At 56.2% G+C, this 18,797-nt stretch overlaps 1 long non-coding RNA gene across 1 annotated transcript; it reads left to right on the top strand.

Moving 5' to 3' along the window:
- The first annotated feature begins 1,264 nt into the window (after positions 1-1,264).
- LOC131490558 (uncharacterized) lies at positions 1,265-11,433 on the top strand. The gene is made up of 2 exons (XR_009251124.1): positions 1,265-1,355; positions 9,019-11,433. It is a non-coding gene; the product is annotated as an uncharacterized LOC131490558 (long non-coding RNA).
- The last annotated feature ends 7,364 nt before the right edge of the window (positions 11,434-18,797 follow it).

The following is an 18,797-nucleotide window of genomic DNA, read 5'->3' as shown; positions in this document are numbered from 1 at the left end:
CTTGCACGAACCTGCATACACGCCACGTACTTGCATGCTCACATGCACCCGCACACACATCACACAGGCACATTTTTATGCCTGCTCACTCACGTTCTCATATACACATACATACACATATACACGTACACATACTCACACACATGTGTGCTGACATGCTCTCGAACATGCAGCTTTGCACACACACATGTTCAGGCTCACAATTCACATGCACACACATGAGCACATTCTGGCTTTTCATTCTCACTCAGACTCTGTGCAGACCCATCGGTGACATCCAGAGGTGGGTGTCCCACCTGCAGTTATTGCCAAGTCCCTTTCCCATGTGTCAGGCAAGCAGCCGAGGGCCCACTAGCGGTTCCAGACCTTCCTCTGCACCCCAGCAACTCTAGGTCTACCCTCATCATCCAGAGATGCCTTGGGCTGAGCAGTGAGGAGGTGGGTGGGGGGTGACTTCAGGGGGCTGGCAGGCGGTTGGTGTGTCTGCTCAGTTACCCACATGCTCAGTGGCTGTGGAGATGCAGCCACTCTGGGGACCACCTTGGATGGGGCCCCCAGGTGGGCATACAATGGGGTACAGGACAGGCAAGGACTTGGGTTCTGTCCCATAGAGCTGGGAAGACGGAAATAAGGCAGCAAAGATGAGAACAAAGGTCTCTCTCTCTCTACATAAAACTCATCCCTGAGGTTACCAAAGGCCTGAAAGACATATCATCTAGAGGTGACCTCCTGATGAGTGGCTTTGCTGGCCTTTGGCAGCACAGGCCAGCGACACTGGGTCTGGGTACTGGGCCAAGACAGGGCAGAGGTCAAGGCGAACCCTGGAGCCCAGGCACTGGGAGTCAGACAGAGGGGCATCTTCAGGTGGACAGCAGGGGGTCAAAGCTGCATGCAGACCCCCTGCCTGGGGAGGCACCGCAGGTCTCACTGTGGCACCAGGACTACCCAGCCAGAGAGAGGCAATGGTCTGCCTTCCTACCCTCACTGGCCATTCTGGGGGAACCAGGAACTCCTTCCCTGGGGAGCTGGGGTCTGAGTCTGGGGAAAGGCTGGCTGGAGGATGAATAAGAGTGGGCTGCAGGCTGTACCCTGGTGGTGGCAATGTGAGAGCTACAGCCACCGTCCATATGGACTTCTGTGCCTCTGGCTGCCAGCCTGATATGACTTCGAAAGTGACAGCCGCTGTGAGGCCCTCAGGGCCAGATGCTGTCATAGAGGCCAGCTCCCTGGAGGCAAGGGTCATGATCCTGACCACAGGTCAAGGCCCAGCCAGGAAGGTCTCCTCCTCAGCCAGAGGCAGCCCGCCACTCCAGGTGCCAAGCAGGAGCTTCATGGCAGTCGCACTGGCAGGGCAGGTGAGGGTGGGGCCGGACGAAGTGGGAAGGGAGACTGGGGGACTTGCTGGTAGTTGCCTGTCTTAGTGCAGCCATGCATGGACGGGGACTCTCAGGAGGCTCTGTGGGGATAGTGAGGGAAGCTGCACAAGGGACGGAAGCCGAGCAGAGATGAGCACTCAGTGAGGCCAAGACCGGTTGGTTTGATTTCATGGCAGCATAGAGCGTGAACAGCATCCAGTGTTGTCTGGCCAGCTCTTGTACCCCACGCCAGCCAGACACTGACTGCAAGCTGCCCTAACGGCACCCTGTGCCCAGGCCTGAGCCCACTGACCACCCTCCTGCCTGCCCAGCCCCTTTCCATACCCGAGCTTTTGATGCAGAGCAAACAGGCTCGTTGACCAAGTTTGCACTGGGTTTGCTCAGTGTTCTCAGCCTCCCGCCAAGGACCACCTACAACTTCAGGCCCTTCCCAGTGCCCTGGGCCCACCCAGCATGGCCCAGATTCCATACTCCCAGCTTTGGGGGTCCAGTTCCAAAGTGGTTGTCCATGGGAGCTGCCCCCACCCTCAGGCAGAACGCCAAGCTCATTCACCCACTGGGCTTGGGGCAGGACCATCCACCACCAAGAAGTTCCAGTTTCCAATAAAGAGGATTTGGGCTTCTAGGACAGCACCCCACGACCAGCCATGCCTGTACTCAGAGGAAAAGGTGAGGAGAAGCTCACCCAGCTCTTGAGGGTTGGCTGGGGCAGGTGGAGTTTCTGACTGATGTGCCAAGCTGTCCTCATCACCTGGGGGAGCCCAGACCCTCTGAGAGTAGACTGCGGTGGTGAGTTGCCTGCAGTGCTTGTCATGGTGAACAGAGATGTGTGGTGCTTCAGGAACAGAAGGAAGCAAGTCTGGACGGTGTGACTCAGCCAGCTGTCATCCCTGCAGTGGTGGGGGACAGCCTGGGGGTCTCCGCTTATTCTCACTTTCTGATTGTCACGTGGCTCCCAGGCCTCTCCAGCTGTGAGGAGGAATTGGCCTGTGGAGGGGGCCTGGGCAGAGGCCAACCCACCGGTGGGGGGTACAGTCATATCTGGGCCTGGTCTAACCTCCTCCTCTCCCAATTGCCTGCTGTGGCTCAGACACCCAGAGATCAGAGACCAGAGCTTCCAGGGGTGGGGGAGTGAAGACGTGGCCAGCATGGCAGGGCGTCAGCTCAAGCATGGTTAGCATCATGGGCACCCAGTATCCCATGTGTCCTGCTACTGGCCAAAGTAGGCAGTGGCCTGCTTTGCTCTAGTTCCCTTGTAGCTCCTGAGGTCACCCAGGGAGGCTGGCCCTCAGCATGCCCTTTGGTCTCACGGGTCAGAGTTTCACCTGTGGTCCATAGGGCCACCAGAAAAGGTCAGAGGCCATCGTCCGATTGGGAGGGGCTACCAGAGATAACTGGACAGGTGGTACACAGGGGTCCTGACTCACCCCGGGCTAGGGTCTGCAGCCTGCAGGGGTTAATACTGGTGATTGGCTGCTTCATCGCACCCTTACACCAACCCTGTAGGTCAGGTTGCCAAATGCAGGGGGAGACTGAGGCTCAGACACACACTTGACAAACCCCGGGATCCCCAGCCAGATTCTCAGAGATGGGGACAATACAGAACTTCCTAGACAGGGACCAGTCTGGGCCTAGAAATCCCAGCCATTATCTGGACTGGCTTGGTCACTACTACCAGGGTTTTATTTGTGCTTTCTTTTTAGAGAGGGGCAGTGTGTTACAGGGTGTCCAGGGATGAATGTAACAAGGCTGATCTTGCTGACACTACCCCACAATCCCCAAACACAGGGCTTGGAGTGCCTCTCTTCCAGGCTCCAAGAGGCCTTCTAGGCCTCCAAAATGCGCTGACCCACTGCCTTGGGCCTCCTGGGCCCATCACAGTCTCCCAAGGTCAGACTGGGGTGGGCCTGTGGCACTGGGGCCAGTCCTGGCACTGGCTTACCTCCCCTTCCTCAACCAGTGCCTGCCAACAACACCTGTCACGGTCCAAGGGAGGGCACAGCGGAGACCACACTCCAGCTGCTCAGGAGCCTCACCATGGCCCAAGGCCACCTGAAGTGCCCACAGTGTCCCTAGCCATAGTCTCAAGCCGCAGGAGCCAGAACAAGAGGGTGACTATCCTGCTCATTCCAACTCAACCCATGCCTGGCTCCACAGCAGAAGACGGATGGGAGGACGGGGTGGGGACTGCAGAGCAGAAAGCACAGATGAACTCCAGCAGGTGCACCTGAGTGTGGAGGGGAGGGGTCCCTTGCCTGCTGAGGCTCCCCACATGGGTCTGGACTGTCTCAGTCGCCAATGTGCGTCCTGTGGAGGCTCATCACTATCCCTTCGCCACAGGGCTTGTCAAATGCATGAATGAATGAGTGAATGAGTTGAGTCACTGGCTCCCCTGGGCTTATGCCAAAGCCACCAAGGCTCAGAGGGGACAGGATTGGCCAGTTCACACAATCCGTGGGACAAGGGTTCAGCCTCTGGTTCCTGCCCAGCCAGAGGAGAAGGGACTTCACATAAGATTTCTCCAAGAGACTAGGCTGGAGCTTGAACCCACCTCTGTCCCCAGGGCCTCCCTCTCACCTCTGCCTCTGTCCCCAGGGCCAGCCCTACCCAGGAGTGGATCACCTGATTGAGAGCAGCATTTAAGTGCCCAGGGAGAAAAATCAATTCTCCTGATTCTACTTTAATCTATCAGTTCCATTTCTGATAAATTTCCTGGTGCCCAGGGTCACCATGGATCTGCAGTGCCTGGCAGAGATTAGCTGCCAGGTCAGGACTGCTGAGGTGGCAGGGGCTATCCTGGAGCCTCAGCTCCTCCCCACATATGGACAGCTGAGGCTCACTGCAAGACCACCCCAAAGCCCACACCATGCCTGTCAGGGGCCACTCCAGCAGCTCACTCTCTGTAAGGTGTGAGTGACTAGCCTCAGTCTCAGTTGAGATGGTTGGAGGCATTGCACAGGTGGGCCTAGAGGACAAGAGCCTGAAAAATGAGTGGATGTGCTTTCCTCTGCTTAGGGTTTCAGGGGTACCACTCAGGGAAGCCTGTAGTGTACTGCATCAGAGGGCCATTGAGACAGGACATGGCTGTCCCTCCTGAGTCTAGATGACCAGGAACCAGACTCCAGGTCCTCTGCAGACCCAATTCAAGGTTCCACCATGCAGTGGCCCACAAGCAACGAGTCATGACAGAGGCACAGTGCCCCTCAACACTCCCCTTGTTGACCCCTCCCTGACCCCTTCCCAGCCTCCTCAGGCTTGAAACCACACTGAAGGTACAGGGGTCTCGGGCAAAGAGTGTGAGGGGCAGAGTCAAGTTAGTGGATAAGGCAAGGGGAAGCTCTTAAGCAGACAGGAGCTGGTCCAAGGAGCAGCAGGAAGAGCTTAGAGCACACGCTGTGTGCCCAGGGCATCCGAGCCTGTCTTGCTGCCAGAGAAAGGACCTTCACAAGGAGTGGCTTTATCCTACTTTCCATCCAGTCACCAGGCCCCGCTAAGGTGCCCTACACAGGCCCAGATTCAGGGTATGCTGGGCTCACCCAGCCTCCCACCCTAGAGGTCCAGGCAGAGTCTCTGGCCTCTCACCAGCTTGACCCCTGGCCCACCAGTCTTGGTAGACCCTCCTCTGGCCCAAGCCCCCTCTTTATCCCCCCAGTCACAGTCTGTGGCTTTTGGTGGTCTTCCTGCGTGCAGAGGTCAGACCCCAGCCCTGGTCCCATCTGCTGGGGGCCTGGCAGAGCCTCAGCTCCCTCACTGTGACCCAGTGACATTGTTGGGGCCAGGATTAAACGGCTTGATGCAGCTGCCATGCTGGGAACCTCAGAGGAACAAGCCAGTGCTGAAGGACGAGTGGATTAGACGGTGGTCAATATTTGTGGAATTGAATTGAATCTGTCATCTGGGAGCTGTGCGTGTTCTGGTTAGTTTTGTGGTTTCTGCCACGGCAGGCAAAACCCAGTGCAAGGGCCTCTCCAAGGCCCCAGTTGAAGCCCAATCCAGGGGCGTGAGGCCCATGGGAGCCCTGTGTCTTCCGGGCATAGAAGGCTGGAACGGATGGGCAGGGAGCTAAGGCTGGAATGGACAGTTAGGGACAAAAGGATCCTGGGAGTGCCAGCACAGGGCGTGGATCAGCTGGGGTCTCAGGCTGAGGGCAGTCTGCCCTGGCCCCCCAGTGAGGCTGGGGTCTCATGATGCAGGTCCTGCCCCACTGCTGACTCTCATCAGTCCCTCAGGAAATGTGGTGCATCAGACCTGATGCCCCAGTGGTCAGTCTGCAGGGCTGTGCTGTGTACTATGCCGGTTATCATCTAGGCTGGGCATACAAGGAATAGTGGGGACACAGCAGGGACCAGAGGCACAGGGTGGGGAGCTTGGTCAGCATCCTCATAACAGCCCTCCTCTGAGGCCAGGCCAGGCACATGGTGTCACAGGGAGGGGATCATGACCCTGGCCCAGAACCCACCCTCACAACCCCAGCCATGGATACTCCGAGGGTCATCCACAGGCTGGAGCTGCCCACCTCCAACCCCAAAGCCCTAATTGGATTAGTTGTGTTTAGAAAGCAGCAAAGCTGCTTATATTTGAGCAAGGGCTCAGTAGATAACACTGGGCCAAGAGGGTGCTTATCTGCAGGAAGGGGGTTTGACAGGGAAAAAACTGCACCAAGCAAGTGTTAATTGAAAACAAACTCAAGGGAATGATCCATCTGAGCTCGGGCTTCTGTCCACCTGGTAAACACCTTCTCCACTGTGCGCTCCAGGGTCTCAGGGGAGCAGGTCTCAGCCCCCGGGATCCAAGGCTGCCCACAAGAGAAAAGTGTGGTGACCGACATGGTGGCAGCTCAGGTCACATCATGAGCCTGTGACTCAGTTGCCACCTGTCACCCTGGCACATGGGAAGTGTGATATGTTTTCTTATCACATCCATTCCTGCAACTGGGAAAGCCTCAGAGGGGCAGAGGTCCCATGGACCAGACCTGGTCCAAGGGCCCTGAGCACAGACCTGAGCCTGCAGGGGACACTGAGGCAGGGCCTGTTGGGTGAGCTATGGAGTCATATGGCTATTCCTGACAGTAGTTTCAGGGGGAGACCTCTCTACCTTACCCTCCCCAGGTCCCTGCCCTCAGTGCCACAGGAAATAATCCACTTGTGACCCTCCAACCCTTAGCCAGCCACAAGAGAGGATAGCAAACATTTATTTAATAAAAATGCAAATAAAATCCCTCCACTGTAAAGATCCTGGCTGGTTTAGGGAGAGTAAAGTGAGCAAGAGTCAGGGTGGGGGACGGAGGGGTTTGTGATCACCTCCCTTCCTGAAGGAATGTCACCTTGGGGTGGCCAAACTGTGATCACTGACAACCCTGCTAAATGAAATGCTCCCCAAAAATGAAACGCTCAGGGAGACGGCATGCCCAGGCCTCATGGTGGCCTGGGATCCAACCCGGAAGCCCATTTGGTCTGGCTGGTGTCTCTCCTGCTTCCAGGTCCAAACGCAGCGCCCCATTCCCGCCCGGATAGCACGTCACCCTGTCCCTGGCCTGTGTCCTTGGGCAAGGGAGCAGTCCCCAGCTGCTGGAGATGGGGTAAGGGACAGAAAGACAGCGAAGAGAGAGAATATAGACAATGAGGACAGATGTGTCTGGCAGGTGGGGACTGTTCCTCAGAGGGAAGCTGAGGTTGCCAGGAAAAGGGGTGCTCAGGGTGCCACAGCCCACCCCCAAATCCCCTACCTCCACTCAGCTCCCATCACTCATCAAGGAAAAGCAGAGCTCCAAAGCCCAATGGGGACCACATCCGGCCCAAAGGGCAAGGGGATGGCAGCGGATGGGACAGACAGAGCTGTGAGGTTGCTAGGTGGGTGGACAGAGCGTGAGGCGGGAGTCAGGGGTGAGCCGGCCCTAGGATCTTTGAGCTCTGCTTCTTGCCCCAAGGTGTCTGTGATCCCAACTCAGGGTCCCCCTCCACCCCGCATCCTCTGGCTGGTTTCCCAGCTCTCTGTGGCCGGCACTTGGCCGCCCCCTCCCCTCACACCCCAGCCCTGGCTGATCCCCGAGTGAGCAAGGGCCATCAATTATTTAGCTGCTGCCTCTCAGCCTTCTCTCTGTTAGTACCTCATAAAGTCAGAGGAGATAAATCTCCTCTCGGCTTGCTTCCGCCGGCTGACAGGGAGCAGGCAGGCGCCTGGGTGATGAGGGCCCGGCCCTGAGCCCCGGGGCCCCCGAGCCAGCGAGGAGCATCCCTGGCGGCCTGCTTGGCTCCTCTGCTATTAAACCCATAACTCAGTGGAAACGAAGCTGTGCACGCTGCGTCTTGGTTCCCGTGATGTGGCGAGGTCCGCCCACCAGTCATAACTGCGCCAGGCCCCAGCTAGAGTGAGGCTCCCGGCCGCACATGGGGCCACTTCTGGGGGACCCATCAGGTTTCAGGAGCTATGTTTAAAGCTGTGCCCGGTGGAAGGTTCCTGGGCATGGACCTGGGTGAATTACGGAGCCCGACTGCCCACAGGGGAAGCTGGGCAGCCAAGCAGCACAGGCACAGGACCTGCAGAGGCAAGCGAAGGGTGAGAACACCCAGGGCACACAGTGGGCCCTTGTCTACATGCCCCAGCCATACCCGGGGTGACCATGGAAATTACCTGGGTCAGCCCTGGTGGAAGAGGCAGTCCCGGTCACACCTTTCAAGAGCAGAGCCATCCACCCCAGGTGAGCTCCAGAGCCTGGGGACCCCCCAGGGAGGACCAGCACCTGCCCAGGCCATCCTGGGGGAGGACTCACAGCCCTGCACCTCTAGCGAGACACTTGTCCCAATGGAACAGATGGACAATGATGTCATGGGAGGTCCAGGTCAGGCCCTTGCCCCTCTGCATAGTTAGGAGAGAGTTTGTTGACTGAGTCCATGACCCCCACTCTGCAGGACTTGCGGTGGCCCCTGCTGGAAGTGGCGTGTGGGCAAAGGGGAGCAGTCACAAGGCAGCAAAACAAGGTGGGCCAGGGAGGTATGGAGTAGGGGTGAAGGCAGGGCTTTGGGACAGAGTCATGCCCACCCTGTGGACCCTACCACAGGTGGACCTACCCAGAGTTCCACTCTTAAATCCCTTAGGCACATGGTGAGACAGAGCTCCAAGAATCCCGGTGATTCTAGGCCAGGGGACTAAAATGCATGCAGAGCAGAGGGGCCTGGCCCAGTTGTGGGGACTTGGACTGCTGGAGGCACTGCCTGACTGGAGCTCCAGCTCCTGGTGGGTGTTCCCCTCCCCACTCCCCACTCCCACTGGCCCCCATGGGGCAGGGGCTGAGACCCAGGTAAGGAGTCCAGAGGTGCCACCAGTCCCTGCAATTAGCAGTAACGAGTTGACAGGCACCCAGTGCAGGCCACAGGTCAAGTGCTAATCGAGAATGATAATTACCTCGATAGGCTAGGAAGTGATGCAGTCCCTCCCCTCTGACCGTTAATCCTCTGGATGTGGCTCCTGCCCCACCCCAGAGCTAATGGGGTTGTTTTTCAGCTGTAACCATGAGGCTCCTGCACAGAGAGAGGCTGGGTGTGTGAGGGGCCTCAGGCCCATCCCTCTTTGGCCCCCAGCACAATGGCCATGCTGGGTCCCTCCCAAGGCACTGGTCCTGACTCTCCGTCTCACACCCCTGCAGGTTGAGTACACCAGCAGCTGTCCTAGGCCTTTATCACAGCCAATCCAACTCTGCAAACTACCTCGAGCTCCCAATGCTGCCCCCTGGACACCGGCCACTCTAGAGACACAGCCTTCCTGTATCCCAAGCAGCCATCAGGCCCACACCCAGCTTTGGGGGCTAACCACCTGGTACTTGCTCCTACCACAGCTTCAGGCTCCTGTCCACCCTGCAGACCTGTCCCCTTCTTCTCTCCAGGCCCCAGCCTCTGTTGATGTGGCCAGTGTTGTTATATAAGCAGTGTCCAGCCACATCAAGGATTCATGGGGCTTTATAGACTGACTCCAAATCTCTCTCTTCTCTGTGACCAGCCAAGCCGACCCTCCACCTGACCCTGGATCATCAGGTTTTGTGGCCAAGAACGGGGCCCACCTATCACAGTTAGAGCCCATCTTGTCCCATCTGTGGACAGGCCTGGTCTCGTCCCCACCTGTGCCCCTTATGCCATGCCTGGCTTGGTAACACCTCTGCAGCATCCCCAGGAGCACTACATGCTGAGACCGCAGGGCAGGAGCTCACTCCTGGGGGCCTGTCCTGCATTCTGTCAGCTCACTCTTTGGGAACTGCTCCCTCGGAGGGTGCATGGCATGCCTCATCCATCTTTCTCACTGCCCATCGGCTGGGACTGAATACACTGGATCTAGGCCTCCCCTCACCTGCCCTCATTGCCGTGGGGGCAGGAAGGGTGCCTCCCTCCTGCTCTGCTTGCATGTGGCCTCCCCCACCCCCACAGCCCCTACAGTCCTGCCAAGGTCAGTTGCAACAAGAAATGCCTCCAACAGGACTGTAAGCAGCTACAGAGATGAATTATATGGGAGGACGTCCAGTGTCTGGTGCTGATAAGGCCTGTAGGGCCTCTGCCTGGAGGGAACCACCATCAGGAAGGGCTCGTTTCAAGAGAGCATCCTCTGTCCTGAGAAGAGAGCGACCCGACCGCTTGGCTTCCCAGAGCACAAAGGTGCATTCCATTGACTTCATTGCATCAACTTCTACTGACTTGATTGCCCTTGAAGGGTGAGAGAATCAATCTTCAGTGCATATGGGGGGCCTAAAGCAGCAAGATCCACACAGACCAGAGCGACCCACTCTGGACCAGACCTTTGTGGCACAGAACTGACTGCCAGGATCCCGTGTCTCCTGCCTCAGGCACCCTGCATGGGACACCGCAAAGCTTTCTAAAACAAACACAGTCTGGGGATGCAGAGGTTTTATCTCCAGCTCCCATGCTGGTCAATGAACAGGACCAGGTGCTGCTCTGGACACAGGAGAGAGATCTGTCTCCAATGATTTCATGTCCAGCTCCTGCCCGACTCTGCCACCTCCCCACTTCCCTCTGTTGCCCTACCCCCTGCTCCAGGTGTTCTAAACACCTGACACAGGGACATAATTGATCTCAGAGCACGGTCCACTGCTCCACTCCCTGGCCAAGTCCTGCGCTGCCCGCCCCCTGCCAGTCATCACTCCAAGAGTTTCCTGGCACCCCCCACTCTCTCTGACACCTTCTCCTCCAGCCCCCAGCTCAGACCTCAGTCCTCAGCCCTGACTCCACACCTGCTTTCTTTGCTTTGCACGTCTGCACTTCTGGAGGCCAGGGTCAGGTCTGTCCCCTCAGCAGCTGCAACACCAAGACTACTGAGACAAATGTATGCAGGAAGGTGGGGAGAGAGGGAGGGAGTGTGGGGCCCACAGATGTGGGCTAGAGGGTAAGGTGGTGCAAAAGGAAAAGAGCTGAAACCATTGAGAAGAACTGGAGGTAAGCAGGCAAATATTGACCAAATCTCCCATGGGAAAGAACTTTCTAAGAACAAAGGCAAAGATAAGTACACTTTGTGTGAAAGCTAAATTCTCAGGTGGCTCAGAAGAAACCATACAGTTAAAAGGCAAGCAATGAATCGGGCAAATTTTTGACACTAACATGACAAAAAATTAATAAAATTAACATAGCATGAGCCTATCCAAAGCCAAAACACCAAGGAATTCAGCAAATTGCAGATGAGGCAGCACCTTAAAGATGAACCCCATTGAATGCCCCAGCCCCTCCAGCCAGGTATCACAGAAGCCCCTTGTCCACCGAAGGCAGCTTTAGCAGGCCAGCTTTTTGGCGTCCTGAGTCATGAGATGTTGAAACATTAGCTGAGGAAGCCCCTTTCCTGGAATCTGTGCTGATGGAGTCTGACTCAGAGGGGCAGATCCAGCTGTGTGGACTTGGTATGGCCACAGCATTTACTTGTCACTGCAGAAAAGGTAGAAACAGCTAGAATACCCAAAAATGCAAAGTGAAAATGAAGACCAGACACAGAGTCAAATATGAACTTATGAGAAAGTGTGTGCACACAGCAAAACTGGGAGAACATAAATAAACCACCATTAACCACAGGGTTCTCCATTATTTAGACTGAATATATAAAGCATACAGACATGAAGAGGAGGTTCCTAGGGGATGAAGCACAAGGCAAGAGGGTGTGGGTGTTCTGGCCAAGTCCAAAGCAATAGTTTCAGCATTTCCAAATGATGATGTAGGTCCTAAAGGCTTTCCTAGGCTTGGGTCATCTCTGGGGGGCAGTTCTATCCCCTGGTTGAAGGGCATCTGTGAGGGGAGAGAAGGGCTAATGGAAAGGTGGGTAGGTGGATGGTGAGTGAATTAATGGGTGAACAGACAGATAAGTAGATGGGCATATAGGTGGGTAGATGATGGGTGGGTAGACAGGGGAATGAATAGAAGGATGGATAGAGCAATGGATGGATGGATGGATGGATGGATGGATAGGTAGATGAATGGAGGGATAGAAGAATGGATGAATTGACATGGATGTCAATGGATGGACAGATGGGTGTGTGGAGGGATTGTTGGGTGGATGAATGGGTGGGTACATAAGTGGATGCATAGAAGGATGGATGGAGAGATGGAAGAAGGGATGGATGAGTGGATGGATGGATGGATGGATGGATGGGCAGGTGGATGATTAGGTGGATAGATGGGTAGAAGATGGACAGACAGATGTGTGGAGCGATGGTTGGGTGGATGATTGGATGGATAGACAGATGGATGGGTAGACAGATGGATGAATGAAGGGATTGGTGGGAGGGCCTCTGGTGTGTGAGGTATAGCCAATGACCCCTCCCCAGACTTTCCCTTTGCCTCTCCCTACCAGAAGCTCTAGTGGAATCACTGTTTTTCAGGGAGCATACACTCCCTTTGTTAGCCTCTGCCTCAGCATCCCCAAACCAGCCCCCTGCCTGGGAGCTGTGGGCCAACCCTCTGCCATGAGCCTCAGATCCCTGGTGGCTGGCCGAGGAATCCCTTTGCCTTCCCTCTGGGCTGTTCAATATGCAGAAGCACAGGACCCAGCATGGCCACCACAAATCTTGCCCCCATCCTGCAGCCGATCAATCATCAATCAGTCCCAAAGCCCCTGGATGTCTCAGTGGCTCAGCCTACATGGCTGCCTGATCCTTCCATGACAGCCACAGCCGCAGCCGGCTCTGAATGCCGTTGGCTACATATATTGAACTTGAAGCATCGGATTACATGTTTGTTCAATAGCAATAAACTCCCAAAGTTTTATGGGGTCATAAAACCGCTGCCTCGGCTCCCACTTAGGCAGTGCATAATGTACACAGGCCGGTTTCCCCGCTAATGGGGCAGCACGAGTGATTTGGGGCTATTAGCTGGAAACATCACATCTGCATTTCCCAAATTCTCATAAATAAAGCCGCCCGCCAGAGCATACCAGACTGAGCCTTGAAGTTCTAGGAGAAGCTAGAGAGGCAGAGTAGGCTGCAATCATGGGACATGTTGGGGGTGGGGGGGCAGATGAGGGGGAGTGGCAAGAGGAAGTTGAAGAAGTATCCGTGAAACACATGGGGGGTGGGGTGGGCAGGTGCCCACCCACCCAAAACACTGTCTCTGGAGTTATCCTGCTCAGCCTCTCCCTCAAGGGGTCCTGGATCCCCAGCCTCACCTTCAGGGAAGGACAATTCAAGGCAGGTGGGAGCTCAGAGGAAGGACGGAGGGGGGTTTAATGGTGGACAGAGAAGGGAGAGTGAGAGCTTCAGGTACAGGGAGCAGCAGGTGCAAAAGCAGGGAGGGGCAGGGAGGGGCAGGGAGGGGCAGTGAGGTCCCAAGTCCCCATGGGCCAGTCAGGCATCTGGACTGATTGAGGAGGGCAGAAGTGATCAGAGAGCTGGAGGGGTCAGTCAGGGTGGTGGTGGCAGAGCTGGGGGAAATGGCCAGAATAACCTTGAGCAGGTAGAGGCTGTCTCCTGGAGTGTGCGTTTGGGGAGGGGGTGCCACTTCTGTGGGCCTGGGTCCATGGTGAGGTGCTACCAGGGTCAGAGATGGAAGAGGTAGTTTTGGAGGAAATGAGCTCCCATCTCGGGGGCATGCCACAAGGGGAAGGAGATTAAGGGCTGCAGAGAGACCCCTGAGGAAGGGCCTCTGCTCTGGCCTGAACCCCAGCCACCAGGCACATACATATCAATGGGAGATATTCAGATGGGTTGGCATGAGGAAGGCCCTGACAGGCATGAGGACACCCCCTCAGCCATGGTCAGGTGAGGAGGAGGGGCTGGTGTCTGCCAAGCCCCTCCTCTCCACTCTGATCCCTCGGGTGGACCCAGCCATTGGCACTCGTTGCTTGGACATGTGGCCAGTACTTTTTCAGTCCTGCCAGGCTCTTAATGATGCTGGAATTGGGTGCGTGGATGACTTTGTCCTGATCCTTGTAATTTTGCTATCAAGCTAGGGCCTCAGAAATACATCGATTTTCCAGAATCAATATTTATTGCAGCTTCAAAGGCTAGGGTGGGCGGGGGGGCTTCAAGCTGATGAATGGAGGCCAAGTAGCCAGGGAGTAGCCGTGCTGCCTCCACAGGCCTTGCCAACCTCAGCGCCTGCCCTGCCCCAACCCAACAGCCTGGCCCCAGCCAGGGCAGAGGACCAGGTGGTGCACCCTATGTCTAAGACATCCTAATGTCCTGTTCCCTAAAGGCTGTATGCTTGTTTTGGTTTGAGCTGCCCAGGAACAAAGGCAATCCAGGGTTAATTCTCCCCAGCAGAAGCCCCTCCCTCCAGGAATCAACCTTCTGCAAAAACCCTAGGAGGGTTGGGAGGTCGTATGGGTGGGCAGTACAAGGGCACCTTCCCATCCACACAGGGCATCTGTTTTGCCTCTGAGCCTGGGCCAGCAGCAGTTGTGCTGAACAAGGTAGCAGAGCATCCATCTGGAGGAGACCCCCTTGACCTGGTAGAGGGCTACTTCTTCATGGATGACCCCAATACGTGGCAAGCCCCATGTGTGACCAGTGTGAGGTGATGGTCAATACTTCACAACCTGCAAGAAATAGTCTGGTTTGGAACATCTGCTAGTTTCTGGGGTGTAAGTGTTCCCACAGTGGCAGATTCCAGAGCTACCAATGGGCTGTCATTGTGGTCAGAGTTGGGGAGAGCCAGGTCTAGCACACCACTGCCTTGAGGGAACCCACTCCAGAGCTGTTGCTCCCTCCCAGGAATGCCATAGCCTCAGGGCTCAGGCAAAGGACAGGAGGAGATCCCCCAGTGGGCCCAGAGGCTGGGCCAGTGGGACAGGAGGATAGGAGGCTCTGGACCATCAGGGTGCTGGATGGGTAGGCAGTCCCTGGCCCACAGGGCATCAAGAAACTCATTTCAGGAGATGTCCAGGCTCCTGCCCCACAGACAGCATGGAATCAAGTAGTAAGATCTGCCAATTGAGAAGAATGGGGCAGAAGTGAGGATGCCAGGACATGGGACACACATTCGCAGAAGGGAATATGGGAGGCCCAGAACCCGTGGTGGAGTTCAGCTGGCTGACAATGAGAGAGACCCCTCTAGGGGAGCAGCTGGGGGAAGGGGGAGTGAGTAAACACAGAGCTTGAGTGGTGGATGCTCCCAGCCCACACAGTGCTGGCAAGAAAAGACCCCCACCAAGCCTAGCCCATGGCTAGACACCATGGCCAAGGAGTAGGACAGATGAATCTGTTCCCCCTGAAGGTGACACAGGGCCATGGCCTGACTTTTCAGCAGTGCACTGGCCACAGGCCACCCTGAATGAGTCCACCTCTGGAGAGGGTCTGTGTTCACATCCATCCCTGCCCCATGGTTTCCCTGCTCTCCTTTCTGGGGTCAGGAAGGACCTAAAGTTCCACCACTTGGAAGTGCTATCCCTGGAAAAACAGCTTCCCAGGAGACACAGATGTCAGTGTGAACTGGAAGATGTCCCAGGATGGCCGTGTGACCTGTGTGGGTACCATTGCCTCTCACAGCCTCAGTCTCCTCATCTGCAAGATGCCCAGAGATGCTTGAGGAGGCGGTGTGCACCTGGGAGGAAGTGGGCTTTTATGAACTGGTAACTTCCTCACCCTCCAAAGGTGGTGGTCCTGACAGGCTGGCACACAGCAGTTGGGCAAGGAGGCAGAGGAGCCTGGCAGGGTGAGAGGGTGAGGCAAGGACTCAAAGGACACCCTAACCACAAAGGGAACCCCCAAGGAGCAGGGGCAAGATGGAGCTCCTGATGCAAACACAAACCCATCCAAGGCCTGACTGGGGCTCAGGAGGGTTCCTGACCAAGCCAGGGTCCATGGCAAGTGAGGGGCAGACCAGCATGGAGGTCCAGGTCTGGAGATGTCTCTGGAAGTCTTCTTGGAGGAGGAGGCCCTGTCTCCAGCACCCTCTGGGAACCACTAATGCTTTGTGGTGGGCATGGCCACTACTTGCTTCCCTGATCCCCACTGATGTAGAATGAAAGTTGGGAGGAGGCCAGAGCCTGGCAGATGGCTGCCCTATAGCTGGGTTCAATCTCAAGCAAAGCCCGAGGTATTCCCCTCCCTCCTCCCTCTAGGCCTGTGCCAAATCCCTTCTTCTCTCCTGCCCTTGGAGGCAGATCGTTGGCTCTGCTGACTGCTGGCCCACCATTATTAACACACTGTTGCTTGTGCCCTGAGCATCTCAGCCTTCCAGATTAAATACAACTGTTTAGGAAATCCTTCCAAGAAGCTGTGAATTCTGACACCTTTTTGGCAGGGATTGAGAGCACAGCTAGGATGGCCCAAAAGGTGGGACACACACACCCCCACTCCAGGGCATGTTGGGAGGCCCTGGGACCCAAATGTGGGCAGAGGACAGGCCGAAGACAGGCCCATGTGGATGGAACAGCATCAGCCTCCAGGGCCCTAGGAGGCAGCTCCACGAGGATGCCAGGAATTCTGGGAGGGTAAGTGCCCAGGTGAGTCTTGGGATGGGTTGGGGAGGGACCTGGGCAGGACAGGCGCTTTAGAAGCCACTGGGAGTTGGCAGCATTCCAACCTGACCGTGAGCACTGGGCTGGGCAGGCAGCCCAGGTTGTAATACCTGCATTGCTGTGTGTCTGCAAGGAGACGCCCCACCACTGTTTCACAGACAGACAGGGAAACCGAGGCTTGGAGGGTTGGAGAGGTGAAAACCCCTGCCTACTGTCTCAGTCCATCCAGTCTGCTATAACAAAAATACAAGACAGAGCAGCTTATGAACAACCTAACGGTATTTCTCACAGTTCTGGAGGCTCAGAAGTCTGAGATCAAGGCACAGGTAGATTGAGTATTTGGTGAGACCTACTTCCTGGCTCATGATTGCCATCTTCTCACTGTGTCTGCATGTGGCGGAAGGAATAAGGCAACTCTCTGGGGTCTCTTTTATGAGGGCTCTAATCCCATTCCTAAAGGCTCCACTCCTATGACCTAATCATTTCCCAAAGGCCCCACTTCCAAATACCATGACCTGGGGGTTAGGATTTCAATATATGAATTCAGGGAGGGACTTAAACATTCAACCTACACCACCCAGCTTGTACCCAGCTCACAGACTCACATGCTAGAGCCCAGTTTTCCTGCCCCTGGCACTCACTCATCCTGAGGCCTTGGTCCTGGACAGGGAAGGCTGTCCCTGTCTCCACTTTCTCCAGGAAGCTGGCACCTCCCTGGTTCCAAAATGGGTGCCAGGTACCAGGTAGCTGAATGCCCTGGGACAGACTAACTCGTCAGAATCCGCCCCACATCTGCCACTCCTTCTGACTGAGGTACCAACTCCCCCAGTGAGGGAGAGGTTGGGAGTTGATGAGGTGGGGCCCTCGATGGAGAGTGGGGCTACAGAGGCCCAGGGAGCCCAAAGGCCTCCTGGAAGCAGCAAGCAGGGCAAAGGCCCAGGATACCAGCAGGAGGCCCTCAGCAGGTGTGCAAGCAAATACTGGGCGCCTCCCATGTCCAATTCCCAGCAGGTAGGGGCATCGCCTTCAGAGCCTAGCAGGCAGGTGCATGCCCCATGTATGCCTTGAGCTGGGGCATCAGAAAGTACTGGGGTCAGGGGACCCATTGCTACCACTGGAAGGAATTAAGCCAACAGTTACTAAGTACTGGCATGAGCCAAGGCCACAAACGAACTGCTGGCCCCTCCTCCTGATTGGAGAGCCTGAGATCAGGAAGGTCTGCACGCCTGGTGGGGAGGGCCATCACAGGACACATCCACCTGTCAAGAGTTTTGTTTACCTGCCGGCCCCTCTTGCCCATAATCACCTCCTGCAGAGAGGCCACCATGCTAGGCCTATCTCAGCTCTGTCCTCCCTGTTTTGTGGGCATCGATTTCCATGTTTCCAACAGAGCCTGGAATTCATATCTGGCATTTGGTTGTTTGGGTAGAAACAGCAACAATATTGTCTGCAGGGTGTCTGTCCCAGGCCCCTCTGAGAGGTCTATTCCCGCCCGTGAGTCTGAACAACAGGCCCCATGCCTGATCAAGAAGGCTGCATGACCTGCCCTGGGCCACCCCAAAAAGCCAGTCGCATGGAGGTTCTGCCCTGCTGAAGGCTGCTGCTCCAGTGCCCCCACTAGCACCTCATTGTTGTGGCCTGATAGCATCATCCCGCCACCCCCAGAAAGGATCATTACTCCAGTCCCCTTGCCCCATGCCTCGAGCAGCAGAAACACTGTGCCCTGAGCGGGGATCACCAAGTGCATGGGTTCAAATCCATCTATGGATTCTACCAGAGCTGTGGGGTGGGTATGTGGCCAGACCAGAAGAGGGCGGCGGGGTGGGGGGTATGTTGGGAGGCAGCTGCTGCTGCTGGAGGCCACCAACGTGAAGGGGCCAAATTGGACATGCCCCACACCTCATTCCCCAGGAGCGTCACATGATATCTGAGACTGGGCAGTCCTTACTCCCCCACTTACAAGGTGTGCTGGCTGGCCCGAGTAGTGACCAGAACCAGTCTTCTGACCCCTCATTCTGTTTCTAGTATTTCCTCATTCCTGGCTCTAATCCTCACATGATCAGCTTGGAGGCCAGCATGAAGGAGGTGGCAATGACCCAGGAGAGGTTGATGGGGCCTGTGGAGGAGGGCAGACCTCGCCACTTTCAGGAGGCAGGGTGTAGCTGACAGAGGCCATTGGACAGCAGGGCTCCTGTTGTCAGGATATGACAGTCCACAAGGACTTCTGGATGGCCCACACACTCCACTGTCTGCTGCCCCAGGTGGTGCGAGGTGTTTTCAGCAACAAGGTAAATAAGCAGCCGGGCTAGAGCCCCCTCTCACCAAGGTCCCCTGTGGGCCTACCCTCACTGGGCTGGCCCAGACTTAGGGAGGTGTGGTGGTGACAGCAAACACTATCATGCAGCCCCATGTGCATGGGGATCCTGGGATGCAGACCCAAAGTGGCAGCTGGAGGTAGAGTCAGAGTGTCAGACTGAGGACAGA

This window comes from Neofelis nebulosa, chromosome 11 (assembly GCF_028018385.1).
Source record: "Neofelis nebulosa isolate mNeoNeb1 chromosome 11, mNeoNeb1.pri, whole genome shotgun sequence".
NCBI lineage: Eukaryota > Metazoa > Chordata > Mammalia > Carnivora > Felidae > Neofelis > Neofelis nebulosa.
This window is presented reverse-complemented; position numbering and strand designations above follow the sequence as displayed.